This window comes from Megascapheus bottae, chromosome 29 (assembly GCF_031878675.1).
Source record: "Megascapheus bottae isolate mThoBot1 chromosome 29, mThoBot2.hap1, whole genome shotgun sequence".
Taxonomy (NCBI): domain Eukaryota; kingdom Metazoa; phylum Chordata; class Mammalia; order Rodentia; family Geomyidae; genus Megascapheus; species Megascapheus bottae.
This window is the reverse complement of record NC_143537.1, coordinates 2,320,009-2,327,868: the sequence shown is the minus strand read 5'-3', so window position 1 is coordinate 2,327,868 and position 7,860 is coordinate 2,320,009. Positions and strand designations below refer to the sequence as shown.

Sequence of the window (7,860 nt, the reverse complement as noted above, 5' to 3'; positions counted from 1 at the left end):
ATTCTTACTGTCAACGAGTGTAATACGTAGCCTTTTGTGACATGTTGTCAGCAGAACATTAATTCCTGTTGCCGGCTGGTGAGTCTGCCCCATCACCCTAGCTGTTCAGGCGGCTGAGCTCTGAGAACCACAGTTCAAAGCCAGGCAAGTCAGAAACTTCCATGAGACTCCCATCTCCAATTAACCAATAGGAAGCCGAGCTGTGACTCCCCTGGTAGAATAACAGCCTTGAGTGAAAAAGCCCAGTGCCAGCATACACACACACACCTGTCATTATGTGGCAGTGACCACGACAGCTGGCCTGAATTATAGCACTATCCTAAGTTCTTTGGGTAGACTTTTATACTCTGTTTTCACAATACTTCTAGAGAGCCGCGCAAATCTCTGTATCTGTAGATAATGCAAGCTTAGGTTACTTCCTCAGAGAACCCTGTTTATGTCAGAAGGCCCTTCCTTTTTCAATACCACCTTTCTGGATTCTATTAACAAGGGGTCTGATGAGCAAATATTTGAATTTTAATATCAGTAGAATAAGGCTCAAATTTTATGGAAGACCAACCTGCAAATTCTGAAATGAAATAAGTCATTTATTATTTTGAACTACAGAGAGCAAACATACAAGCTATGTGTGGCTGGAAAGATGGTTTTTCAGTCCTTTTTCTGTTCTAATCTCTCACATCACAGTACTGAGACCAGACACAGAAACACCTTCAAGGCCTAACCAATAGAATCTAGACTCTGATACTTGGTGGTAAATTTTGTACATTGTAGTAATGATGTCCCGTGGTTGAGCTGATTGAACTAATTAATGCATTATCTTCTACTGTATGTTCAATTCCTCCATTGAAAGCTATTCTAGAAAATGGAGTCTTAAAACGTGTTCCGTTTTGGCTGGGAGTTTGGTCTAGTGGTAAAGTGCTTGCCTCACATACATAGAAAAAAAAATAGCCAGAAGTGGTGCCGTGGCTCAAGTGGTAGAGCTCTAACCTTGAGAAAGTCCAAGGACAGTGCTCAGGCCCTGAGTTCAAGGCCCAGGACTGATTAAAAAGAAAAAAGAACTTGGTCCATTTCACTTGTAATTTTGACCTTTCTGCAGTGTGAAGATCTTTCGCATGTCTTGTCTTTATCCCGTTTGAATCTTACCTCTGTCCTCCTTTGTTTTCACAGTTGCATCCATCTTCTGCCTGCCTGGCCGGTGTGGGGCTTGCTTCCTGCCTTGGCTCTGCTGCGAATCGAGCCCAGAATAACTTCCTGAGCTGACCATCAAGCACCTCCGATTCTGGTGAGTGGGGTGACACGGGCAATTCCACGCTTCCTTCTGCCTCAAGTTGTGTTTGCAGTGAACACAGAGTTGTACCCGTATTTTCTCTCCCTCCCACATCTGTGTCTTTCTTCCTCCTACTCAGTTCAGTGACTTCACAACTCCTCATCCCCTTCCCTCCCCCAGTGAATCCCACTTAAGGTCTGTTTTGTGTTGTGAATCTGGAGGAGCTGTGCCAGAGCAAGCTCAACCCCAGGCTTTACTTACATAGTGACTTGGATGCATCCTTTCTATCTTTCTTCCCCCTGAACATGAATTCTCCATATACTTCCACACCTGTGAGGCTCGGGCATTAAGAGTTTACCTAGGGGTTTGCTTCATATGGGACTCCTGAAATCGCTTGCTTTCTTCTCTTTTCCCTTTTTAAAATGTGTTGGTTTAGTTTTTTCTATTATTATTGATCGTTATTTCACATATGGTGTCGGGGCTGAGACCCAGGGCCTTGTGCGCCTTGGACAACTCGTCTCCAGTGAGCCGTATCCCTGGCCGTCTTTTGCTTTAGATTTTTGCTTTGCCATACTGATTTTATTTTACTTTGTGTCGATCGTATCCTACCAAGGTGGCTCATTTGGAGGTAAGGCAGGAGACAATGGAAGAGTTCTGTGGGGACCTTTTGTGCCTTATGCAGCTCTGGTTTAGAGACGGGGCCTGCGACTGAGCTGAAATCTCAGTGATGGAATAATTTAAGTCTTGTGCGTGTATGAAGAGACGCGGGGGTCAAGGCTACGATGTGAGTGTTGGTTCTAGAACTTTACGACAAAGCAACAACACATGGTGTGTATGTCTGGATTAAATCCACTCGTAGCTCTTTCTTGCTTCTTTCCTATGAACGTGAAAAGGGAAGGGACGGGATGTCTGGTGGCTGCGGGAGAGGCCAGGGGATCAAGGGCAGAACGTTGAGGGTGGGTGTGGGGGGTGTCGCAGGGGAAGGCTGCCCCAGTATTTAGGAAGCTGAAGGGGAGGAGTCCCTCTGGAAAGGAAGCAGGGCTGGCCCATACTCAGGATGCTCGAGTGATGGCTGAATGAGATGATGTAGTGATGTACCCACTGGTGCATATGCAAATGTCATGAGCTCTACGCAGCTGGTTTAGCAACTCTACCTTGGATAGTATTCACACACACACACACACACACACACACACACACACACACATATATATGTTCATACCTACATATGTTCTATAGGTATATACATATGTATGTATGTATGTATGTATGTATGTATGTATGTATACATATTTTTTCTGTCTTATTCTATTTTTCTAGGGATGTGGCCTGAGATGGGGATTCTAGTAGAGGAATGACAGCTCTGGCTAGATTCTGTAGCATTTCTATTCCAGGGAAGCTGTTCTATTCTATACCCATCTCTGGGAGTGCCTGAGCTTTAGTTGGCCGGGTGTTGTTATTCTGGTGTCTCAGGGGTGAGCTGCAGTGGCTTGTCCCAGCTTGCTGTGGACAGAAGAACTCTTTTGCTTTCACAGTGGCTAAGTCAAAGATCCACTGTGGTCCTTCGTCCACCACCCCCTATCACCCCAGGGCACCCCTTCTTATGGTGGAAGCATCGGTCTGACTCTGCTTTATTCCTTAAGGAAACATAACCAAGTGCTTAGGAAATCCATTATAAATGTAGAGCTGTCAATTCTGGAAGAAATAGGATGGCGTATGGTGAAGCAGACCTACGACTCTGGCATCTCTATGCTAACCCATCTGTCCCCTATCAGCAAGGCACAGACCAGAAAACTGCAGAGTTAGACAAAGCCAGTTCTGTAGAGCCAGCCTTGGAAGAATAGAACTTGCCGTGGGGTTAGGGGGCGGCCTTGCTGTGTGTTCGTTCTCGGGGTCCTTTCTGTCCTTGGGTTTGCCTCAGTCATCCCCCTAATCTTAGGAAATAGATGACAAAAGAGCTCTGGTGTCCACAGTGGTTGGGTAGTGGTGGAAGGATAGAGGATGTCTGTATAGAACGAGTGTATGGGAATGGGGGCAGAATTCTGGACATCTCTGCAACCATCAGCTCAAAATCTTTGAGTTTCAGGTTTGCCAGGAGAAAGCTTCAACACCTTGTGGACTTTCCCCAGAGATTTTCCACAGAGCTGCCTGTCAGGCAGACCAGGGGGTTGTAATACAGCTACTCCATGCTTTCACTGTGTTTTCTTCTTTGCCTAGAGCAGTAGATTAAAAAAAAATCATTATCATTTACTATTGCAACCAAAAATGTGTTGAATGTTGGCTATGTAACAAGCCAGTCAGCGAGGAGAGGCTTGGCTTCCAGAAAACTCCTATCCATTGACAGAAGTTCTTCACGCTGCCTGGCGTGGTATTTTGCATTCCCTGGAACGTGTTTCTGAGAAATACCTGCCCATTTTGCAGAGGCCTCTGCCCTGCCCTCTGCTGTTCCCTTAGTGCTCAGTGCATTTATCATGCCGTCCTGATAGGTGGAGGAGGACGGCTGTGGCAGACAGCGGGAGACTGTGTAATCCATGTCACTGTTTACCCAGATTTTGAGTCTCTTTCCAGACTTACCTCGGCTTTTCCCTTTTTCTACTTCTGCTGGGGCTCGAAGCGGTAAATACCATGCTCTTCTTGCTCTTTCGAAGCACAATCCTGCAACAACCCTAGACAGCCGGGTAGCTCCTCGGCTCTCATGGTGCAAGGATGTGATGTGGGAAGAGAACAATATTTTATTTGGCTTCCATTGACTAAAACATGAAGGTAAAAGAGTGGAAACCCTTAAAAAATACAATAAAAAGCCAGGGCAGGCTGGGTGATGGCAGCTCCAGCCTCTCCTCTCAGCCACTCAGGAGGGTCGGGTTCCAGAGTCTGTCCAGCAGGAGTGATGCTCAGTGATCCTCTTCTCTGCAATTAACCAGAAAACAAAGGAAAGAAAGGCAGACCTGGAGATGTGGTGCAAGCAGCAGAGCTGCAGCCTCCAGCAACAGGAAACACAATCCAGCCAGTTTTATAACGATCGCTTTGGTAAAAGTTAAGCCACAAAATAAAATAAAATAAAATAAATAAAAAAGTTTCTGGATGTTGGATGTGAGCAAATTGGAACTGCACTGGGAGAAGCTGAAGAAGCACAGGAGGCCCTGCCTTCAGGACTGCGCATGCGTCGCGTGTGGAGCATTGCCCGACTGCGCATGCGCTTGTGGTGCATTTCCCGACTGTGCATGCTTCGTGTGTGTGTGTGGGGGGGGGGGAACATGTGAGACTGCGCAGGCGCCACATGTGGTGCATTCGGGACTGCGCAGGCGCTGTGTGTGTGGGCTATGTTGAGGACGGCACTCAAGGGCCCTGGGCAGGAGGCAGAGCATGCGCAGTGTGCAGGATGGGTGCAGGCCCAGCCATGGTGCTACGCCCTGTTGTGCAGATCTGACCTCCTGTCTGTGGAGTCGTAGCTGACATTTCCACTCCCCTGCCCAGGTGATGGGGATCCTGCAGGCCTGAGGGCCAGGCTGCAAGCTCTGCTCAGAGCTCCCTGGCTTCTGCTGTCCCTGTCCCTCCATGGACTTGCAGGCTGCAGGCCTCCCCAGCTAACCCTGCACCCAGGCCGCCTGCCCCAGCTGCCCTGGGCTGTAGATAGTTCACATTTCCTCACACAGAAGCATGCCCTCCTCCCCACGTCAGCTCTGTCCAAAAGTATCTCCTGAAAGACTGGAGTAGAATGTCTCAGTCAGAGCTCATGTTATACTTTGTGTAAAACATCAAGTACAGGGAGAGGAGAAAAAAAAATAGTTAATTAAATAAATGCCTTGTAGTTTGTTCTGTACATCCTTCTCTTTGGAGTAAATTATGTCAGTTTGAATCATCAAAGTAAAGTCTTAAATCCTGAAGGCAGAGGTCCTGAGAGGTTAAATATCTGACTAATGTTCACGTAACTAGAAAGGAGAGAAATCTAGATTACGTCATTTGGCTATAACACCTGCTATTTGGACTTCGGTTGGACAGAAAACAAATGGGCTGACTTCAGGGAAAGGCATTGTTATAAAGAATATGATCTGATAAGATAGCCTGCAGTGAACTAATTATATATATATATGTATATATATATATATTTATTTAAGCCCTGTCTTGTTTTGCTTAAGCTTCGCTTCTGCTATTCTGAAGTGGGAATACTGAATATTCTGAAGTAGGCATGTTATTGTTTTTCAGTAACAGGTTGGCAAGCATCATTGGGCTCTGTATATTTGTGTATGTATTTCGAACTACATGCATAACCAGACTACAGTGTGTGTGTGTGTGTGTGTGTGTGTGTGTGTGGGTGTGTGTGGGTGTGCGTGTGTGTGTGTGGGTGTGCGCGTGTGTGTGTGTGTGTGTGTGTGTGTGTGTAATGAACTAAGAGATAGTTGGGAAACACTTAAAAATGTTTAATTAGGTGTTTTGGAAATCTGAGAGGGAGTATCTTCGATTGGCTCAAATTACTATTGCAAAGCACCCACAAAAATTATCCAAAAACAAATAGTCCAAAGACACTTTCCTATCAATAAACTGGTCAACCCAGGATGAACCCACAGAACAAAATTTGGATAAGCTCTAGCAATTTAATCAAGGCTGAGAAATCATACATAAAGTGAATTGGATACGATGCATGCAGTTTAACCTGAAACACCGAACATTAAAAATACAGTGTTAAAATGCCAGTCTAAAATAAACATAACTCTACATAATACAAATTGCAGCAAAGTGAAAAGGTCATGCTTACATGCTTACTGTCTGGGTGTTTGCTTGCGTACTTGGGGTGGAGGCGGGGGGGGGGGGGTAGGGGGAGGAAGATGTAGGCCAAAGCAAGGGCAGTAGAATATTGGCTATAAAGGAGGAAAAACAAGCAGATTCTTATTGATGACCACATATCATGTCCTCACTATGGAATTAGCCTTCTGGTGGCCACATGTCCCTGCCTTACTCATCTCCCATTCAGGAGCATCTCATCTAATCCCCCTGCTTATCAGTGGTAGTTGGTCCTCATGGCAATGTACTTTCTGCCTGAGCAAAGCTTATGCAAAGCCTGCACTTTCTCTGTAAGCCAGGTCTCACCTCTCTTTCTCTGCTGCCCTAGAGGACACTTGAGCACTGTGACTGGCTCTGAGCAGAGAAATCCCCCACAGAAGCTAAAATATAAACAGTGTGGCTGTCCCCAGGCCAGGAGAAAGAGCCTTCCTTGTTCACAGAGCCAGAACTGAAATGAGGCTGAATTCCCACAGCAAAGCTCCTGGAGAAGAGAGGATTCTGTCTCCTCTCCAGGCCCAGGTTGGAGATGAGCTTGAATAGGTGGGTGGATTTGATTTGTATTCCTGGAGTCCAGGAAGGGTGGTGAGGATTGACTGCTATCCCTCCCTCTCTGAAATGCATTAGCATAATGTTTGAAGTGAGTTTAGAAGGTTTTGTCTTTGAACTTCTTGCTCAACAAAGCACAAATTGAAATGTGCTCAGTTGAAATATCTGTATTGTTTGAACAGAAAAGAAACCCCACACCTACTTCTAGGAAACAAAAGACTTTTCTACCGCTCAGGTCCCGGAGACATTTCTCACTGAGGGTTCATGCCATGGGGTCTTGCAGAGAACCACACTCGCAGCAAAAAATTGGCCTTAAACAAAATGAGTGGTGGGCCACCTGCCGCCAAGGTGGGAGAGCCTGGCCTGGCTCATAGCAGCGTGCAGGGAGCCCAGCTCCCACTAGGGCCCTTTCCTGTGGGGCTGCAGGTTGTGAGGTGAAGACTGAGCTAAGTATTTATTTATTTATTAATGGGTTTTGTCTGTCATGCTGGTGTTTTCCACGACTGCATCTTACAGTATTTAGAAGTCATTTTTACAAGTACAGTAGGAGACACTTGGAAAGACCATATAGAGCCTTGACATTTTCTTTTGATAAGCAAATTAAACATTATATATTCTATAATATACAATTTATGTATATAAGATACAGTCTATATATTATATAAAGAGTCTTTCTCTCTATAGATAAATATATACTCTATAAAGTATAAGATATGAGTCTGGACCAGTTAGGCAAATTATTAAAGATTAAATATACATTGATATATAATATTTAAAGCAGGCCAGTAGAGATTAGGAGGAGCTCAGTTTGAGACCAGCCCAGGAACAAATCTGGGCGTGGTGTGTGCCTGTAATCCCTACTACCTGGGAGACAGAGGGAAGAGGATCACCGACCAAGGCCTACCCCAGGCAAAAACAAGAGACCTTATGTGAGAAAATAACCTAAAGCAAAAAGGACATAACTCAAGTGGTAGAGCACTTGACTTTATTCTAGGCTGCCAGCCAGCCAGTGCTTCTTCTTTGTGTAAATCACACCCCGAAGTCATTCCCTTTGGATCCTGACATAGGAAATTAGCAGCTGCTGGGGAAATTTTGCTTGGACTCTGTACCCTCATTCCCACCCAGGAAACAGTGGTTTCTGTGACCTTCTGGGGAGAAAGGGCAAGGAAGGAGGAAGGTCCATGGTAAGATGAAAGAAAAGACTCCACATCACACATTCTCCAGTTCCCTGCACAGTGGTCTGCTCTGACTGCTTTGTCAAAAATAGC

General features: G+C 45.6%; 1 protein-coding gene across 1 annotated transcript in view; it reads left to right on the top strand.

Moving 5' to 3' along the window:
- The first annotated feature begins 1,177 nt into the window (after positions 1–1,177).
- The window catches only part of Tenm2 (teneurin transmembrane protein 2), a 705,632-nt gene continuing 698,949 nt past the window's right edge, over positions 1,178–7,860 (top strand). Inside the window, 1 exon segment of the mRNA XM_090321035.1 lies at positions 1,178–1,282. The gene's annotated coding sequence lies outside the window, so the exon portion shown is untranslated.